The sequence below is a fragment of the Dromaius novaehollandiae genome, chromosome 26 (assembly GCF_036370855.1).
Source record: "Dromaius novaehollandiae isolate bDroNov1 chromosome 26, bDroNov1.hap1, whole genome shotgun sequence".
Classification (NCBI taxonomy): Eukaryota; Metazoa; Chordata; class Aves; order Casuariiformes; family Dromaiidae; genus Dromaius; species Dromaius novaehollandiae.
The window spans coordinates 4,671,116-4,693,085 of NC_088123.1; the positions used below are offsets into that span (position 1 = coordinate 4,671,116).

The 21,970-nt window shown below is 37.6% G+C and overlaps 1 protein-coding gene across 2 annotated transcripts in view; it reads left to right on the forward strand.

The window, feature by feature from the left end:
• The first annotated feature begins 606 nt into the window (after positions 1–606).
• Positions 607–21,970, forward strand: part of LRRTM4 (leucine rich repeat transmembrane neuronal 4) — a 451,637-nt gene continuing 430,273 nt past the window's right edge. For both annotated transcript variants that reach the window (XM_064497873.1, XM_064497874.1), the window contains exons 1-3: positions 607–987; positions 17,367–17,470; positions 18,411–18,545. The gene's annotated coding sequence lies outside the window, so the exon portion shown is untranslated. The remainder of the gene's footprint in view (positions 988–17,366; positions 17,471–18,410; positions 18,546–21,970) is intronic.

The following is a 21,970-nucleotide window of genomic DNA, read 5'->3' on the forward strand; positions in this document are numbered from 1 at the left end:
AGGCAGTTAGTGGCTTGTCAGGATATAAACTGGAAGGCTAGGTAATGAACTCGCATTGAAGGGCGATGAAATTTCACTGCTAACTCTCATAATCCCCTTTGAATTTCCTGGTCTAAAACTAGGACTCTAGAATGGAAACACTCTCCCTCAGCTCATTAGTGCTAGTGGAGAGTGGATGCTCATTTTGCTTTAGCATATAGTATATGGAATTACTCTTATTTCCTTGCACTAATAGTACTCTGGATTCCTCCGAATGAAGAATGCTCTGGAACAGAAAGCAAAATGAAACATATTGACATGTCAGTTACGAGTGAAACAAAATGAAATTAAATACAAATAGAAATATTTTTAAGAGGCTAAATATCTCCACAAGGATATGTGTTTGGTAAAATGCTTCAATATAGTTTAGCTTGTATTAATAATGGCATGTTTCTTCCTCCGCCCACGCTGCATTACAGAAAGCACTGTCAGCTACTGCAATCAGATGTGTGTAAAAGGTGGTGTTTTTAATTTTCTGTTGATTATTCACATGACCGAATCTGTTGTTTGTAATTTGATATGTAGGCTCCTACAAATCAGCAATAATTTGGGTTAGATGTTTGCCTGTTCAGATGAAAGTAGATGCCTTGACATGGGGAAATTAGACACACATTGAATTTTCCTTGGTGTTTTATGTTTTGCTGTACTTGTGCTGCTTAAAGCTAATACTGAATTGTAGGATAGATTTTGTTATCTGACAGATTTTTGCTTGTATTTACTGAGGCAAACAGTTTGTGACACCAAACACTGTGTTCACTCTTTCTTATATTCTTGGGTTTTGTTGTTTTGGGCTTTTTTTTTTTTTTTTTTTCTTCCATTCTTGGAGGATGGGTCTGTTTGCCACTGTTTGGATTTTTGTTGTTGCTTGCTGCAATGTCTAGAGCAAAGAGATCAGAAGACTGGTTGCTAATGCAGTATAAATTTAAAATAGCCCTGCGCTGAATAGTGGTGAGTACCTATCTATCTTTCACACAAAATTCCTTGCAGTAATGGTCCCATACTACCCAGAATGTTATGCTACTCATGTGTTGGGGATAGCAATCTTGTGTGTGAATCAAATTCTGCATGGTAAATCACACTTCTGGGTCTTTGCGGGATTGAGATGGTGAATTGTAAACCCTTTTCAGAATAGGTCATCTTGATGCATATGCAGAGCCGTATGCAAAAAAAGCAACATGTTGACTTGTGTGTGCTTCTTCAGAAATCACAAGCTTCTGACTAAGCTTTTGCTAGATGCATTTCTGCAGCACATCATGTTGCCTCTTCTTTGGTATAGATGGTTAAAACAGGAATATTCAGAGCCTGGAGAACTAAAGCTCCTTGCACTGATTTGATTGATGGTCCTTCTATCAAGAGCTGTGCTGATACATTGTGCATACAACATGCAAAGTACTGCATGCATTTTCCAGTTGAATGACTTCTCAGTGAGGAAAATCCATATTCTCTGCTTCAAACAATGTAGACCAAAAGTCCAATAAACAGTTGAAAAAAAAAAAAAAAAGGAGTAGCCAGGGATTAGCAGACACTGCATTGTGTTGATTACCCACATTGTCTTCAGCTTAATAAATTCTATTTTGCTGTAAGTCAGTTTAATTGTGTGTGAAAATAGAGAAGGTGGAAAATGAGACTGAACAAGGGGGTTAAATGACTGTGCCATTGCAGAAGCAATTAAAAAAAGGAACCCTTGAGGAAAAGGAAAAAAAGGAGTTTTCAAAGCATAGAATAAAATACAGAGTTCTTTTTTAATGTGAGAAGCCAAGCTGAATAGTTTATACAATCCTCATTGTTGAGCCCTTACAAAACCAGTTAACAAAGTGCTTTTTAATGCATCGTGTGGTACTTGCATTACTGCAACATTGACTTGCATTATTGAGGAATCAGTAAAAATGGACAAACAGGAAGTAGCAGTCATTCTAAATCACAGTTTTTGCAGCCCATTCACAGAATCCAGATTAAGACCCCTGAGACTTGCTATAATTCAGTACATGTTCAGGCAGATCCTGTTGCAGAATAATGACCTTTAATTTCCTCTCATAAGTGAATCGCTAATGAATAGATGCATCTTGATTCATGAGAATAACCTTGCATCCAAGAGTTTTAAAAGAGCTGGCTGGAAGGCTCATTAATTGGTTCATACTAGCCTTTATTTATTTGCTTTGGTAAACCTTGGTCATTATGGAATTTTCAGTGGAGTGGAAGAGATGAAGGGCAGGATAATAGACCTGAATCTTGGAAAGCTGAAGGTATTGCAGTTGGGAAGACAGAAATGCTGTAATGGTTTTCTCCTTTCCACAACAGGCCTTTCTGCTAAGGGCCTCAGTTCTTGCAGGAGAAATCTGCAGCCCTGTAATCCTTGTGGATTCCTTATGGCTGTTTGGGTACTTGGCACTGTAGCATCCACTTGTCCAAGTATGAAGATCCTGTCCTGTAGGCCAGTGAAGGTGGAGGATGGCAGCAGGACAAAGATAGGGTATGGTATGTATCTTAGAGTTATTAAAACTTTTCTCACTGAATTTAGAAAATTTCTGCTGAACGATTTGGGATAGCTAAACCTATCTGCTGTAAACTGTTGACATCAAGAAATGAAGTTGTATTAAGTACTGTTCAGCTAACACAGCGAGCATCAACCTTACAACAAAATGACAGATTGCCTCCCAGGATTACTGGTTTCTGTCCTCTGGTTTCTGGGCTCTCATCGCTACCATAGGACTGGAGTGTATCACATTCTTTTGTCAGAGACAACACTTGTACGGTTTAGGAAATGGTGAATGATTTCCTATGTATAAATTAGATGCAAGTACAGAGAGACTGAGACCCAGATTTTCTTAAGTATTTGTGTATCTAATTCTCATAAAATCAGTGGGAGTTAGGCAACAGCATGTTTTTGAAAGAGGTTTGTTCAAGCTCCCTGATAACGTAAGAAGCAGAATCCCAATCTGTCACATTCTGTGTTAGTGCTGTCTTCTCCTGTAATGTTCACTTTGAGGTTTGTCCTTAGATTCAAATTGGTTCTGACATTCAAATTGGCTCTAGCTGTGGCAGATACTCTGTGTTTTTAGGCCTGTTGATTTTCGATGCTGGCTACATTTCACTTGCCCAGTGATCCTGTCAATGAGCAGCCTATGTGAGCACCTGCAGAAACGTGCCTGCAAGTAAATAGTATGAGCTTGGGGGCATGGCCACATCTAGTCTGCATGTGCCACAAATGGGATTTTTCGTGCAGATAGTCTCTACAGATGGTACTGCTTCAGTACTCCTCTCATGTTGCTCGGCATGCTTTTACAATGGCCAAGATCACATGGAAATTTTTAGATCTGCAAGAGCGGTCCAAGAATTCTAGCATGTATTTCTCATTCTCCTGCTCTGTGAAAGCTTTTCTTGACGAACTACCCGATATTCTCCTTAAAAAGCAGAACAGACGTTGTCATGTTGGCAGTAAGAAAATGCTGACCTGACCAGCCCCTCTGAGTGAGTTTTTCTGACCAAGCTGGCACCACAAGCCATTCCCTCGGTTGCTAAGCCAGCCTGTGGAACAGAGCAGCAGTTGAATCTACAGCCTGGGCAAGGCAGTACAACAAGGGGAGCAATGTAAAGGGCAGCCGACTGCAAAGCTCTTAGCATTCTGCACAGCACACAACTTCAGCTCAGTGTTAGATCTGCTATTATAATTCTCTGTTAATTACATAGTGTTGATTATATAACTGCTTAGCAGTTCCTCCTCTTTTAATGAGCACAGCTGTTTTCTGTCCAGCTTCAATGGTGAAAATTTCCCATCTCTAATTTAAAAGTAATACACTCAAAGAAAACTCCAGAGGGCTCTTGGGCTCGCGCTGTTTAATATGTTTTAATGCTCACGGTGCCTACAGGCTTCTTTCAGTCTAGAGAGCACTTATGGCCATTCTCCTTACCCCATTAAATGAATCTTTATAACTAATGAACTCTATTAATCGAGTTAAAAACCTAACAAAGCCTTCACCTTGTTGTAAAGAAAAACATTTTATTTAGGCAGGCTGATACAAGCTGTCCCATATAACAATGCTAATTTGGATCCATGCCCTGTATTCAGTATTTTCTGACCAAGCACTTTTTACAAAGTGGGCCAACAGGCAGTTTTCCTCCCAGAAGGGAGCAATATACACACGTATTTGCTTATGTGAAGTTAGCTGTGAGTTATCCATTGAGCAGGAGACGCGAGTGTAGTCTTGCCTGGAGACCAGAGAGGCCAAGGTGCTAGAGTATGAGGGGAAAGGAATGTGTGGGCAAGTGGTAGCAATATGCTGGACGAAGACCTTCATTGTGCTGCTTGCCCTCAGGTTCATGCCAGCTGCGCTGCATCAGTGACTGACCTCTTAAAGTGCCCAATGAGAACCCCATCCAGTTTCATGTGCTGCAGAGGCCGTGCAAACATTTTAGATGTAAACAGTTTTTCTTTGTAAAACATGTTTTTGTCAGAATCAAAACAGTTTCTGGGAAGATGTAGACTTAGATAAAGTTTTAGGTGGAAGAACTGTGAAAACAAATCACTTTTCTTGCTTTGTTTTCACAAAGTCAAATTCATTTCACTAAGATTTTTGTAACTATTAATTTTCAGATATATGAGGATACGTTGACATGTTTTAACATTATCAAGATGCAATGATCATGGCCCTAGTAGAATGGATAAGAATGTTCAATTAAAAAAAAATGTAAGCAATTTTGATGGTGTGATATGGAAGGAGAAAATGGCTAATCAGCTCTGTAGTAGCGGCAGGAAGTCTGTGGCAGGCGCAGGAGTTCAGCTGTATCTCCTAAATCCTGTACCTGTACTGGAGGACCATTATTTCTGCTTGACAGAGCTGCGTTCTAATCTTTAACAAGATTTGAGATTATCTATTAACTGGATCCTACTAATAATTTTTAAAAGTCTAATAAATGATAAATATTTGGGCAAATGATTAAACATTCTACAGAGTTGCAAGTCAGTTATAACTGCCTATAATAATTTCTGTTGATGTGTTTTTAAAGAACCACTTTCATCTACAATATCTATTAATGATTTGCTAATCGTGTTTATAGATGTGACCTTACCATAAATTGAGACTGCTTGATCCATTATTTAGAGCAAAGATCACGTACCTAGAAAGAACATGATTTATCTGAAAGTCATTCTTTGCCTTTTTTAAATACTGCATAGATAAATGTTTGTTTTTTCTAAAGAGTATCCTTTTGTTTCTCTAATACACTTGTAAACATGCATCAAGTTGTTTTCCTCGGGGCGCTGTTCAGATGCATCTTGAGTTACATTATGATGGTTGTATTCATTCTTTCCATTAATAATTATGCTCAGTGCCACCCGTTCAGTGAAGTATTGTTTCTTTGATCCCCCCTTGCTATTATGGACTGTCGTGCTCTTAGTGTATATTTTATGCTGATACTGCAGGATGCACGATCACTTTGTAATTTGCTTTCCTCCTTTACTGTAGGTCACTTGTGTCTCTGTATAGTAACGTTTTATTTTGGGTTAGCTGATTGATTCAGTTCCTAGATCTGAGAGCTAGGGACAAACACAGCAGTGGTATTTACTACCCTGCCATGCTAGTGAACTTTCCTAACATAGCCAGGCAGAGGCAGCTGTAATCATGTTGGTTATACTATAATTGGACTTTCCAGACTCGCTTGTTCCAGGAAAAATGATACCAGAATTAAGTGAAATGGGTGGTTAACGTATAAGGATGAAAAGATAAAAATCAGTTGTACTGGAGGGGGAGCAGGGTGTTAAAAAGAGAAGAAGAAAGAAAAAGAAAAATGTGAGGGCAGGAGCAAGAGTTATAAATTCTTCTGAGATGCAACATGATTGTGGAATGTGAAATTACTTGTTGCTGTTGGCAGAGAAGTTGTGTGTAAGGCTTGGGGCAAACTACAGCAAATAAATTTCAGCTCTAGACTTACTGAAGTGTATAGGAGAATCTGCCTGATAAAATATAACAAAAATAAAATACCCTGGTTTCTGTAAGAGTACTATAAGGCTGTTCCCTTTTGCTGTCCAGTAAAGCTTTTGCCATATCATCTGATATCTAGGCCAGCTTGTGAGGTGGTGTAAACATTGCCCTCAGAGGAATTATGCTCACTTGCACCAGTTGAGGTGGCAGTGGTAGGCTGTATGGTCTGAAGGTGGCCAGAAGGGGCTACTGTAGCAGTTGTGTGATGGCGGGTGTTTTCTAATCTGTGACTGGTCCTGCTGCTGACTTTTCTTTTTCTTAAAACAAAACAAAAAGTTTAAAAATCCTTTATGTGAATCCATTAATTTTGCTGTCAATGTACCAAGATTGAATTTGGCTCACAGTGATGGATTTAAGAGAACTGTTTTGAAGTACTGTTCAGCATTTACTTCAGTAATGCCTAGACAAACAAGGATTCCCGCGTTTTAGATGTTTTGTATACTTCTGTATTTTTTTGACTTGAAAAAAAGTATTTTTCAGTCCTCTTCCAATTTCAAAAACAAATGGATAGAGGAGTTGGATTTTTTTGTATAATCTTGTTGATTTATAAAATATGTTGGAGTTCAGTTTCCCTGAAGAAAGCTGCAGTCAAACATTAGAGCATTTATTATTAATGCTTCATAACCTCTCAATATTTTTCTTTGCTTTTTAATGTCCTTCAGTGACTGTCTTTGCTCCTGCCTTCCCCCTGCACAGTTCCAGGATTTACATTAGATCTATATTAATTATATAAAATTCCAGGCAAACCCTTGCTAGTCAAAATTGGCAATCCACTCATGTTTGTTTCACTTCTTTTGAGTTACCCAATTAGAATGAGGGAACTTCTATTTAATTTTTACGCTGTGAAAGAAGGCACTAAAACCACATGCGTGAATGAAGTTTAACTTGATTCATGACAAAAAGTACAGTAAGAGACTCATGGCTGGGAGCTTTACAGTCTATGTAGACAGGAGCTCAGAAGAAACATGGATGATTATTCCCTTTTGCAAAGGGGGAAATAAAACTCAGTGTCTGACTTGCCCTAAAATCACGGGGGGGGGGGGGGGGGGGGCCTTGCATCAGTGCTGTGAAATTAAGACATTTTTGGATTTCTAATTTCTGATTACCATATGTTATCTTTCTTTGCTTCAAGAGGCAATTATTCAGATCGAATTTTGCTTTCTTGGCTAACAAGTAACTTGCGTTCATCCAGGACTCTCATGGGGCTTTACAAATACGGGAGAAGAACTTTTATCTCCATATTGTAGATGAGAAAACTGAACCACAGTAATCTCCACAAGGTCTATCCTTTCTTATTTGTTACTGATATGTAGATTCTCCTGGGGTCCAACATTACAGCAACAAACTTCCAGAAAGTGTGGAAGATTCCATAGGGCAAAACTTCAAGGAGGAGAGGGAAGAAAAAAACCCAAACCTTCAGCAGTGAAGTTGGTAAATAGTGGGTTTTACAGAATATGCTTCCTAGATTTCCTAGGCAGAAAATATACACTCTGGTAATTGTCTTTTGACCTGGTTAACCCAGATAAAGAGATGGATACAGCAATATTGGGAAGTGGTGTTTAGCCCTCATTTTGTAACTTCCAGTTTGTTGGCCAACCTGAAAATCAACCCAGAAAAAAAAGAGCGTTTTTCTTTCTCCTGAACAAGATTAAGGTGCAGAACTGCTGAGAAGAATCTCTTTCTCTGCGAGTAGGGGAAGGAATGGATAACAGCTAAGATGATGGCCATAGACGAAAACCCTTGCTGGTTTAGAAAGCCAGAGGCTTTGTTAAAAGCCATGATCTCTTTAGCTCTGAAGACAGCAGTAGAAAGAAAAGATCCCTTGGATCTTTGTGTCCTTTCTCCAGCCCTTTGTCTCTCCCTGTTTCCTTCAAAGCAGCAATTTCTTTTCTTCATTTTTTATGTTTTTTCCTTTTCAGTTCTGATTAGCAAAGAACCTCCAGGGAACTAGTGCAGAATTGAACTTGGCACAAACACCGAGAAAGACTGCTTGAGTTCAGTGTCTGTACAACTGTCCAGGATAAACTGCTGCATTAATATTTCAAATGATTTCCTGATGCAGTATGTGCTATGGCAGGGATCCAGGGAATAAGGCATTCCCGGTGAAATCTGCCTTCTCTTTTTATTATGCAGCTATAAAGAGTTTATTTTTAAAACTGTTATATGGAAAGAGCAATGTGTGTCGTCCCCCCTCCATGGAAAATCCCATTGCCTTCCTTTTGGCCTTACACCAGTTTATTTCTACTTCTGTGGAATTACACCAACTTTACTTGGGTGTAATGCAGGAGAGTCTAGCCCTGTCATTTTACAGCCTACTGTAAATCTGTTTCCTGTTTAGTGTGGGAAGATCTTTATTAGGTAGAAGTTTATTGAAGTGAATTCTTATATCAAATAGATTTTCTGTGGAGTTGCAAAGCAGACTTTGGTTACATTACCTGAGAGTTTGGCTTTGGTCTTCTAGAAACTTGGCTGCTTCTGGAAACACTGAAAAGTAAAACGTTTACTGTTTTGTGTACATAACTAGGTGACTCACTTTATAAAAATTTGTGGTGAGGTGGGCATAGGAATGGCAATCATATGATGTATTTCAGTCAATTTTACCAAATGCAGGGTAATCTTTTTTTCATTATCATATGAGTTGCCTGTTTCAAGTGATTCCAAACTTTAATATTACATTTATATTTGGGCTTAAGTTTTATTTTGCCTCTTGTGACTTTCTTGACTTTAGAGGAGTTGATCTCTAACTCTACTCTAAAATCTGTCAGCTCCAGATTAGGTCCATGAAATTTTCTGTTTATATCATTATTACTGCAGTTCACAAATACAATCAAATAGTATCATTTTGAAAGCTTTGGATTTCCTTTCACTGTGGAATGTTCCTGCTTGCACTCATCCACAGGCAGGTATTTACACAGTGCCCACACACACACACACGCCCACACACACACACACGCCCACACACACACACGATGCTGTTAAGTGTGTGCCATCAAGATATTAACATTTTTTTTAGGGCAGTGAATTCTTCTTACCTGTTTTATATATATGGGGGGGGGGGGAAAGGAGGGGGACACCTCATTTTCCATTTACTTATACCACTTTAAGTCTGAACAACTGTACTGGAGTCAGTCAAATGTTAAGTGTGTATGCATGGGGGAAATTAAACCAAAATCTTGGTATTGCTGGCTAATTCTCACAGTTTTTCAGGATGCGCAATTTCCAAAAGCACTAAAATCTGTCAGCCAAACTGCAGAAAATTCGATCCCTCTCTGAGTATATGTGACTGTGCCCCAGCTGGGATTAGAACTCCTGTATGGTGATAGGTACTGTACACACACTAAAAGACAGTCCTAATGCACATCTGTCTTAACGTAAATGGACAGGATGAAAGGAGAGAAGCTGTGTTTGCCTGCAGCTGTGCAGCAGATAAGGTTAGAGGCAAGAACAGAAGCCCAGCTTTCTGACTTCTGTTTAAATGGTTGTTGGCTAGGCAATTGTGCCTATGAGGAATATTACTTGCAGATTTGTGGACTAATTTGAGGATTTGAGATGGTCTTGAAATGAAGTAAATGGTGACTTTTTTTTGCTGCAGTGCTTGGGAGAGAAGTGAGAAATACTTGTGTTTAGGGGATGCTCAGAGTTGTGATTCTGTTTAAACAGATACATGGTCACATCAGGGAGTTGGCAGGAGAGGGATTGTAGCTCTTAGTAAGCAGCCACACCATATTACTTAGAAGATGATTTCCTTAGGAAAGTGGAGGTTCTTTGGCTGATTTTTTGGGGGGTGAACCAGGCATATAAAAGCTGAATGATGAGTTGTGCTGGGACATGCTTTTTCCTGAATGAAATCAAAAGCTGAAGCTGTCCTTAGGGAGCTGTGGTTCTGAGATCTAAGATACTTAATCTCTGGGTCCTGAATCTGAACATCTGTGGTCATTGAAATTGAGAAAGAAGAAGAGAGAAAACTTGTGGTTTGTTTCATAACCCTGAATCCTCTTGGCCCTTGCCGAGAGTCAACCCTGTTTCCCTTGACAGCTCTTGCAGGCTTTTGAGGAGCTTTTATCAACACTCTTTGCAGCCCTCAAATTGCTTTGGAAATTCCTTTTCTCTGGCAGAACAAGGACTTGACCAAGTTCCTTCTCCTTTCATGTAGACCCCATTTGTTTCCCTAGGAGTAGTCCAATGTGGAAGGGAGGCAGCTTTCAACCCAGCCCTGCATAATACCTAAAAATCAGTGCAAAGACACCCTTGGATTTTTATATCTCTGCTTACTCCGTGTTTCAGATTAGATACAGTAGTTTGTGGCTACCGAAATCCTGCTTTATATGCTACTTCAGACTGCATTCGCAAGCAAATAGGCATGAATAAAATGTTTGTCGTGGTGTTTTCACCTCTAAAACCTGGACCTCAGAGGGTTTGTACAGGAGCACAAAAGCATGTACTTCTTGCTTCCTAATTCTGTGAACGGAGAGCACATTCTGAACCGCAATATTGCCCAAACAAACAAAATCAAGAAAGGCTGTCTGTGGGTAGAAACAAAGCATTTCCTCTGTCTCTAAGACATTAGTGTTTCTCATCCATTAGACTTTAACAAGGGCAGTCACCCTGCTGCTCTGATTGTCTCTGTCAGATCCACTGTGCACATAAAGTAGACCTCTGATTTTTGAGAGGGAGTACCCCAGTGCCTATGTGCCTTTTAGCCTATCACGATGCACATTTTATCAGAGGAAAATATTTGGTTGCTGCCTCGATAACACAGGCAGATTCCTGGCATATAGCAAAGAGCTATTTTTTATTATTTACATAATTAATGGGAAGGAAACTGATTTTTTTCTTTGATTAGAATTAATGGTTCATTAGCCTGAGCTGCCATCACCTCCTAGCACTGTGAAACTGGGTGGGGAAATCATGAATTACTCTGGTTAGAAGAATAACAGTGGGATTGGGATTCACAGAGAAGTACTGAGTTATGAGTAGGGCAGCAGAGTTGTGGAAATTCTTTGAGAAGGAAAGAGTCCAAAGGTCTGATTCTGCACTGGCTTTAGATAAAGGTGCCCTTCACAAACAGCTGTGCCTGTGGCAGAGGTTGCTGCCTGTTGCCCTCTTTCTTCAACACTAAGTGCTCATTATTGCTCCACTGATAGAGCTTACCACTTTTAAAATCTGCTGGCAGAGCTTTTTGCGAGTTCTCCTTTACTTCTTTCAGTCAAAATGGGAGTGAAGTTAACATGTTACTGAAACTGTTTCAGCAGGGTTTTTTTTTCCTGAAGTGATTTAGCAAGCACTGAGCCAGCTGAGTAGGAGACACGAGCATTTCAGGAGGGTAAACCTCTTCTTCCAGCACAGCTGGAAACTTCCTCAAGTTGCAGGGGACAGAGATGCGTTTGGACAATGCTTACCCATCTCTTAAACTTGAATTCTCATTTTAAACCAGTTTTTGAAGAGTAAATATGCTGTTTACTTACTGTAGTGGGTTTTGACTATTGAACAGCAACCAGCATTATTCCCCATTTAGGTTGGTGTTAGCAGAAGGAGATTGTATTATTTAGAGAATTTTTATCTAATGTATAATTCTCACATTTCTGTATGATGTTTTTATAAGTTGCGTATTCTCTTTGTCACAATTTACCGTGTAAAAATGGGACTTGGAGCATGTATTTTATCCAGCTAGTTTTGTGAACTTGAGAACTGATGGTTAGAGTCTTATGACTTGAAGCAAAGGAACTGTCTTTTCATCTTCTGGCATAACAGAAGCTGTAGGTCCCAGCACAGAGAGGTAGGACGAAGGAGGTCCATGAGCTATGCTGAAGTAAACCCCAGGGTAAGCTAATAAATATGAAGGCAGGCCCATATTGAGATGTCTGTTTCACAAACAGCCAGAAATTTAGGCTATTCTTGTCAGAGGTTTAGACTGAGGTGGTATTTCTGTTGGGAAAGTGGTGGGGGGGAAGGACTTTCAGAGATGTTAGAGGGAAGAGCAAAGCTATCACAGACAAACAGATCAGTTTGTAGCACTCAAAGCGCTCTATTTCATTAGAGATGGCTGTTCATTTTATATCAGAATAGCTGTGTGAGTGGGTAGAGAGTTAATGTTACATATTATAACTGGCCCCCACAACAATGCAAATGTAGTAATTTTCCTCTCTAATACATATTCTCTGTATTTATAGCAAAGAAGCCAACAAAAAGTAATCCATCAGTTTTTGTAAAACTGCCTGTATAGACAAAAACACACCACTCCTCATGCTGCTTTTTATTTCTATTTTATTGTTTCTATTTAACGAACTGGCAAATAAATTACAAAAAGCTGTTTTATAAGCTAGTTACTTATTAATTCCGTATTTTCTACAACAAGTTCTTAGATTAATGAATCAAGGAGATGGAAAAGGCTACTAATTTAATTACATAATTACTGTTGCTCTAGCATGTATTTTAAGGACATGACATAGCTAATTGTTACTTTATTTATGTAAAGCAAGTGATCTCAAAATTAATATTCATAATTTTTATTTCTTTGTGGCTGCTGGTATTCCCTGCCTTGTTTCTTTTTTCACTGTCTTTTGAGAAAAATATTAAGGATTGTTGACAGAGCTACAAGAGCTACTTTTTTTATGCAGTGTGGACTGTGGTTACAAACTAGCAAATATGTAAGAGCGATAGTTCTTGCTCTGAAAATGTCTTCATTTAATGAAAGGTCAGAGAAAAGTCAAGTAACACTTGTGAATGAATATTAAAATCTACAGAGCTAAACGCCACAGCATCTCTACTGAGGAGCCTTGTGTGCTACCTCCAGATTCTACTCCCTCTCTAATTGTCACCATTTAGGTGTAACTTGAGGTTTAAAAAAACAAAACAAAACCAAAAAACCCACTAGTTCAGCTAAAACAGTAGTAGTCTCATCATCTCTGTCGTGAGAGCTCTTTGCCAGAAGATAACAGAGATGCACTGTATAGGTTATATGCTGAAGCATCTGCCTAAAGAAAGGGTTGTTGTGGTAAACCAAAAATGAGTCTTTGAGAACAGTTAATTAAGAAGAAGGTAGGGATTTTAATTGCTGTAGTTGTCTGCTGTATTTAACTGAAAGAAGGTGGAAAATGAGGAGCTCTATTTCTGTGCATCTATGGCTATATGCTGTTCCCAGGAATATCAGTGGGAGGACTGGCAGGCACAGGAGTAGGCATTTAGCTCCAGCTCTTCTCCCTCACCTGTGTGTGTATATGTATAAATAAAAAAGCATTCAATGCTTCATTCTTTTCATACCTGTTTGAAATTTCCCTAATGAAACCAGTTGTTAAAGTGGGGCTTTGATCAATTGTTTTCTTTCTTGGTTTATACTTCTTTCAGCATGAAACATCTCCCATTAATCTTGGGAGTGTAGGATATATTATTGCTATTAATTCCATTAATTAGGAGGAAAATATAACAAATTACTCTTCATGAGCCTTTCAGACAGGGTTTTCTTTTAATCTACAGACTCATTTATATCTGTTTATTTTTATGTTTTCACCAAATGAAATTAGCATTCCCTGCACACTCGGAAATGACCTTTCTTTGCTCATTGGTAGATACAAGACATACTCCAAAATCCAAGTGATTTTTCAATGCCTAGGACAAGGTATGGGGGAAGTACTTTATTTTTCAGTATATGGAAAGACCTCTGCTCCCTCCATACAATTCTTTCTTTCTTCTTTTAAAACAGAAGTATCCATGGTAAAAAGGAAAGATCCTTTTTGTGGGGAGATCGTATTCTTAGGTTGAAAAGAAAGAGGAATGTTCATATTTTGCAGGAATAATAAGTAAAGTGCCGTGTCTGAAAGAGAAAAATTGTCATGAGCAAAATAGCTATTTACTGTATGCCTAAATCCTGTGATTCATGCCCCCAAAAGCAATATGTCAGGAAAGCAGCCTAGATTTTGAAAAGCAGGTAATAGGTTCGAAGGCGGTGTTAATTCTGGACAAATGTGATTCATGGCCGTAGAGTGAGCCTGCCTCAGAGGAGGAAGGAATAGAACTCATTCTCTCACTCTGATTTCAGTAATTTGGCTTGCATTATTTCATCTCTGTTTAGGTGATAGAAAAGTAAGGACCAAATTTTCAAAGCCCTGTTCACTCAGATTGCACAGAACTTTGTTTTAATCATTAAGAACTTCTTTTTTTTAAGTTTCCAAACTAAGTATTTTCATACCCACTTGCACTAGCCACAGCAGAAGATGAAATACGACAGGACCATTTTTCCATATACTTGTTGTTACCTTGTTGTTATCTTGAATCCTCCCCACTGAAATCAGCAGTTAGTTTGACAGTGATTGCAGTGATATTTGTAGTTGATTTATTTACATGATACACAGCCTAAAGCAGTTGCTGGGACTAGGAAAACAGCTGTATTTATACTCCTATAGATGTCATAATCTTTGAGTTAAGGAACAGAGAAGGAGTTGAATTATTCTATAAGCCTCTGAGGTGGTGAGAATTTCAGTCAGTAAAACCGGCTCTCTGGAAGTTTACAAGAACTATCGATCAGCTAAAATTAATTTTTTTGTCTCATTTATTCAGATGAATCACATTTTTAAACCATTTTCCAGTTTTTAATTTTAAAGTTAACCTTTAGACCACAATATTGTTTCTTAATGAAAAGACGTTTGATTATTTTACTTTTGCTAAGAACAAATCTGTGGATAAGATCATCAGAACGCTTTAAATTAGGATTTTATACCAAATTAACCTAGCTAATGCTTTTTGAATTATACCTTTTTAAAAATATTCTGCTTATGTCATAGGCTATCCGGTAAAACGGTTCTAAAGGTCAGGAATCTTTCATGTAGTTTCTTGTGAGGCAGAAGAGGGGTGGTAAACCTATGATCTTCCACCCGTTTATTCACATAACACTATTAGACAAAATGTTGTATAAAGTGAATAGCTGATATAACTTCTAGTAATTTTAACTTCTGATGTAACTATGTCCTAGACAGACTTATTCCTAGTCATCAGTAGTGCAAAGCACAAAATTAATGTGGCTTGCTTCAGTTATCCAGTTATACTTTTTTTTTTAATTTTCATAGGAATAGATACTAAGGTCAGGAAGTTACTTTAGTAAAAACATAAATGTTGGCAGAACTGTGTGAACTGTCTCTTTTCAACTTTTTTTCTATTCTCTGAAAATAAAGATTTGACAACAGGAAAACATTTTTCAAATTTATCTAGAATATTTTTTACCTTGGGGAAAAGAAAGCTCTCAGCAAAACTTGCTTCCCCCATGGATTATCTGTCCTTGAAATTCTGAAGACAAATACATTTAAATTTTCAATTTAAGGATGATATTTTCTTTAGGAATTTCCTTAAGTTATGTTTTTTTAGGAAGTTTTGAGAATAAAATGTTTTGTCATGAATATAGTTTTTATTTGATCTTAACTACCTTACCCTCTCATTGGCAGAAAATGAGCACGAATTTCCCTACCTCCTCACTGCCAGTCTTGCTTGTTTCCCTTTTCAGAATTGGAAAGCCTCTCCCCTCTTCCCCCCAGGCCACTTGATCACATCTATGTGCCTTTTAAAAATAAACAAAAACACCTCCCTTCCACTCGCCAAAAAACCTACCACCTTGAAATTTCCTTAAGAAAATACCTTCTGGATGCTGAGATTCTAAGCTTTCAGAGAGTCTGATTTAAAGAAAGGCAAGTGTTGAGACTTTCTGAAAATGAGGCCTTTTAAGTTGTTTTCAAGTGCTAGGGTTTCATTTTATGAAAACCTATTATTTTGTGATCTAGATATGTGTTCCCTAGAAACTGGACTATAGATTTTGGTTTTGCATTTGTGAGAAGGTAACATTTTAGAAGTCCCTTTTAGTAACTCTGTTATCTCAAACTAATGATCTTAGGTTTAAAATTGTTTTTTTAGGTGTCTGAGCCATCTCTTTTTGTTTGTTGTTCTACAGACATTTGGAAGATAAATACTTAAGAAACGCATCAGCTTCTGAAGCAGTTAATACAAACATCATTCTGACAAAAACTACTAAAATACATGACTACTTCATTTTTCTGGGAGCTCTAGCTATTATGGCCATGTAATCAGCCTGTCTAAGAGGATTTTCACATGTAAATCTTTGCTCATCAAAACTGTGCTGGTATTTAATTTTTTTTTGAGAGCAAGAGAGAAAACTTGAGAGAGATGTAAAAGAGCTTCAAAGCAAAAAAAAATATATATATATATATAAATATATATATATATATATATATCCAGATTTTCAGAGTATGGAATCTTCCAAAGTGCTTGTGAGATTTGTTTTATGGGATTAGGGTTTAAAATACCACTTTTGAAGACAGGATGTAGACTCCTCCGTTGTTTCAGAGCTCTTTCAGAATTTTCCTCTTACTCTTTAAGGCTTCTGTGTACACACACACACAAAAACCTCGGTGGTTTTATTCCTTGTTTTAAGATGCTGTCCTGGGCTATTGATTACAACATTTTTGGAGCAGATAGTTGGCTGGAAGTCTTTTATGAGAGTTAAAACAAGTATATCCCACACTGTAGTGGGGAAAATAACCTTGATTTCCTCATTTCCAGTTCTTGCTTTAATCTCAAATTACACTTCTTTTAATCCCTTTCCCTAAACTTGGTAACAATGTTTTCAGCTCTTTTTGTATGAATGTGTACCTGCATAGGTTGCTTGCACAGCTAGTCCATGTTAGTCTTCAAAATTCAATCTACAGTTCAATCTACAATTCAAGATGCTTCCTGCTGATAATTTTAAAGTTTTACTGGTTGAATTGCTATTCATCTTCCTGTGCTAGTTTTCTCTCCTGAGAAAGTTTATAGAGCTCTTTTTCTTTTGGTTGCCTTTCTCTGCAGTTATCAGATTTAGGTTAAGATCTGACCATAAAGTTTTTGGTGTGCATTATAGAAGAAAAGAGAAACCTTTGCCCCAGCCGTACTGAAAAAGGTTGTTCGTAAGTTGACATTCAATGTGTAAAGAACGATGTTTACCTTGAATCTCAGAACTGTGAGCTGATGTGACTTGTTCTCACAATATGAAAGTTTTCTCTCAACATCTCCATGTTTCTCTTTGGGTTATTTATCAAGCAGAATTTAACATTGTCCAGGGTTGCACTCAGTTAATTTCTTCCTTTTCTTTGAGTTCCACCAAAAGTTTTAAGCTAGGAGATATGTTTCAGAATATCTGCAGCTGCAGGTATAAATGTGAATATAAGAACGGGTCTCTGTTTAGGAAACATACACAGCTATGTATTACACACCCATATATCTTTTCAAGTTTATAATAATAGTTATAAACTTGCATCCAAATACATGAATATGGTACCCAACAGTTTATTTTTGTCTAAAATGTTCTTTCAGGATGCCATGCAGCCCTGGCTTGAAAACATCACTGATGGAGAATCAAACCTTTTTCTTAAAAGTTTGCTTCCATGATTACTTATCTTCATTTTTTAGTCTTCAAGGTATGCTTTTTATTTTCCATTTGAATTTATCTGGTTTCAGTTTCCAGGCATTGCCTCTTGTGTTTCTTTCTGTGCTGAATTACTTCGTAACGGACTTGCTCTAGTATATCACAGTGCTGTTTGTTTTGGTGTCGTCCATTACTAGTAATCGACGTTAACATTGAAACTAGTATTTTAGAATGGCCCGCAGATCCTAATCAAGGAGCTTCTGCTTATTAGGTGTTACATGGGTGAATAAAAGAATAGTATCTGCTCTAAATGAGATTTAGTCTAAATTAAAAAAAGATGGACTAAGAAGAAGTATTATTCTTAATTTATACTTGAGGAACTGTATCTCACCTTACTGGGAAGTACTGACTGAACCCTGAGTTGAAACTAGATCTATAAACTGTGGTTGTCAGAGAATTTTGATGTGCTAAGTAAGACTGAGGGCTTTTCAGGATGGGTTTTTCAGCTGTAGCATTTTAGAGAACTAATTATAGAGTGGTTAGAAAACATTTAAGGTGTTTAAAATGGAGAGAAACTTGCAGAGAGTTATTCTGTTGCTGCAAATGACAAAGCCACTAGCCATCTGTTTGAATCAAAGTTGATGGTAAGTATCGCTGCTTTTAAATTAATAAGTTAGAAGAGTAATTGAAAGTTGCATAAAAAATGGATTTGGGATTCTGGGTATAAATAATAAAACACACAGATTTGATAAGAGCTTTAAAGGATTTCCATAAAAAGTTCTACTCTTGTGATTACTGCAGTATTAAAATATGTAAGATTTGTCATCTAATCCCATCTGATGGTTAGGATTAGTCGAATAGCAGTTTTCTAAACTGCCCTGTCAAAGTTTCACCATTATTAAAAACTGGATTAGAGAATTGTCCTCTAGAAGTAGAGATCAAATCCTTGTGAAATGCAAGTCACCTTACATTTGTTTTCTTGTTGTCCACAGCTTTAGAAAAGATTGCTCTAATTCTATCAATAAAATGGATATTGATAGAAAATGAACAGCTGGTATAAGCAGAAAAGTACAACCAGAAATCTAGACATGGCCAGAGACGAAATAGTGTTATACCTTGGCTTGGTGGTAAGTAGAAATAGAACGTTTAAGTTAATTTTTATTCAAACCTGTTAATGTATTGAAACAAAAACATTCTGCGAAAATGTAGCAAAATGTTATCAAAGAAAAATGTCCTTAGTTCAAGTTACAATAAAAACGAAGGAAGAGTGCGCATCAGTGCTATAACGGCTCAGCAGTTAAGGTTATCACTTGAGCTGTGGAAAACCTAGATTAATGTTCCCGTTTTACCTGAGCCTGATGAGACTTGAATGTTTGATTTGCTAACTGTACTTGCTTTTTTAATCACTTATTAACATTTCTCACTCCAAGCTTTCTTCCCAAAGGGCCCCTGCCACCTTTGTGTCTAAGATGCAAGTAAAGAATGACAATGTTGTAAATAGAGGAAAGCCTCTTCTGTACCATTTCCTCATATGGGCTGGTAGTCTGATAAAAATAAGTATCTTCAGTGGCAGAAGGCAGCTGTGAGGAGATACTATCCCAATAAATTAACTTTCATATAAATGTTTTCTCTGTTTCAAAGTGGCACAACCATCCACTTTTAGCATGATGTATCAGCATTATATTAAACTAAGCTGCTCCTTCATATTCATCATTGCTGCATATTAAACCTTGTTACCTTGCATTAATCATAGGTACTGCGATTTAAGCATACTTGGCTTTCCAATAAAGCCTGTTATAAAAACAAAAGGGAGGGGGAAGAAAAGAAAGCTCCGTTTGCAAATTGAATTGATGTAACCTCCCACCAGCTCTGTTACCTGCTGAGAAACAGTAACTTCAAAATGGAGTTTACACAGCATGGTTATTCTTTTCCTGTTTTTTTTTTTTTTTTTTTTTTTTTTTTTTTTTTTGTGTGTGTGTGTGAAACCCTATGAGAGATTTGAAGAAAAGAGTTTCTACTACATGTGTAATACCAGAAAAATCTAGTTGAAAGCATGCTTTCTCTGAAAATTAGATTGTCCCATTAGGGTCCCATCATAGCAATGCAGACAGCGTATCAAACCAACAACTCAGAGATGGGTCTTATATTGGGATTTGCAGTTCATGAAAGATTGCTTGTGGTAACTTAAAATGGGCTGCTCTACATTTGGCTTTAATTTGGAGGACTTCATACTGTAACCTGCAATATCTAACTTGCTTGCTATCATGCTATAATTTTGCAAAAATCAGAGATGGCTTCAAAAGCATAAAATGGTGCAGAGCTGACTTGCAGATATTTGCTTTCCTGTAAAATGCAGCTGCACAGGAACAGTTTAAAGACAATAAAACTATGGATAGAAAAGAATCCAGTGCAGATAACCACAATAAATTTCATTTATGAAGGCATTTTCCTTTCTATTCTATTGGCCTGTATTTCACTAATGCATTCAAACAAATATTTAATATTAGGCGTTTGAATGTGCTGTCTCTTTTAAGCAAGTCACTTAAAGACATGTTTAAGGATACCATAATCTGTACTAGCATTCAGAGGTTTCAAGATCTGTACCATTAAATGCTGTCTTTGTCATGTTCCTTCACCAGTTATGAGATGACTTAGGACCTTGTTCTGTACTCTTCTGTTTCTTAGTCAGGGATGGATACTGCTGTAGTATCGGTGGACCATATGCAATAGTGTCTGTGTCATAGGATCTGGAAATCTAATGCCATTTGGGACTAATGTGGGGAATTATGTCTTTTTAGTCTCCCTACTAAGTTTATATGTCACTTTAAAATCATCCTTTCCAGGATAAATTCTCTCATTGCTTAATACAGTAGATTTAGGAATAAATTCTTTTGTTACAAGTAGTAAGAAATCATCAGTTTTGAGATAGAGTTGCTGCTCTTTTGTTCCTGGTAGTTTCAAGTAGGTGGGATAGCACTAATTTTCCTTTTTTCCTTTGTCCATCCTGGACAGTTATACCCCCATTGTTCTGGGAGTTGGATTTTTTTGGGGGGGGGGGAGGAGGGACATTGAGGGAGGAGGCATGTGCTCTGTCCAGGAAGTGGGCAGATGCATACATTTTGAGTGAAAAGTTCATCCCATTTGTCGTGGGGGTGAATTTATCTTAAATATGCAAGTATTTGTTCCACTGGCTCTATGAATGGCATGGCTGTGAACTGTATAGTTGCTCCAAATACAGTTAATAGTTGTGCCAAAGAATAACGACACAGTGTGCTGTGGGTTGTCTAGTTTGAGATGCATCACAGCTGGTGGATGAGGTGGGCTGTGGAGCTTTAAGAAGCTAGTTCAAAGTTTTTTCAAGTTCTTCGTAGCTTACGTGATCATAGGCTTCTACTTCTTAATAACGTGTTGCACTATTTATGGACAAGAACGGAGTGAACAAAATCCTGTTGTTAGCTCCTTTATAGCCATTTAAAACAAAGAAACAACCAGCCTTTGTTAATTGATATTAAAATTTAATCTAAGTCAATTTGTTTGGAATTTAAGATTAGTTTAAATAAGTTTTGATGGAATACTCTTTTGAAAGGCTTTCCCTTGTAAATTCCCCACCACAGTAAATCACTTTTATTAAATTATTTACGAGACAATTTCATAGGGAGAGCTTCAAAAGCCCTCCAGGCAATAATAAAATGATCTTCACCGTTAAAGTCACAATTTGTTCTGGATAATTGGCTCCCTTTTCCCGTTGGGGAATAGTGTAGTTATAGGTGCTGCTTCTTGCCAAGAGGGCAAGAGATGCCATTCATGTGGGTTATGGCTGTGTCTGAGTTTTCGTTTAAAAAACAAACAAAACTCATTTTATACTGCAAACCTACCATTCAGATTTGCAGTGTGTTACAGAAACTTTCTTGAGTTTTTTTTCTTGCTTGCTTGTTTCTAATTATTTTACCTCCCAAATGGGTAACTATGCAATAAAGGAACAGCACTTACCAGACTGTTTTGTTCTCTTATGTAGGTGTTTAGGTGTAGACTGTATGTTTGCGAAGGGCTGTTTACAGTGCTTAATGGAAAACAGGTTTCTTTTGGGGGCGGGGAGGAGGGGATCAGTTATCTTTCTATATCTATCTATCTATCTATCTATATATATCTATATATATATATATATAAAAAAAATAAAAAAAAAAATATAAAATGCTTTCTAAAGCAAGGAGACAGGTACATGACCAAAAAAAAAAAATCTTGAATTCATTTCTTCGGAGGAAAAGAATGCTCAGTTTCTGAAGTTCAAGCAGCCTGCGATTGGTTTTGGTCAATATCTCTTTAAATGATTCGAGAGTCCTCTGGTAGGTTCCTTGTTTTCTTTAGCAGTGGCCAGCAGATTCCATCAGGGCAGTAGTGTGTAAAATGTGTGTTTGTGTCTCCATGTTTTTTTCAGTTCAGTGGAAGGTCAGCCCAACAGTCCTCTTTTTCCTACATGACTGTAACTGTGAGCAACTTTTCTATCAGAGTTCAAACTGCAACAAAAGCTGTTATCTCCCCATTGTTTGTTTGA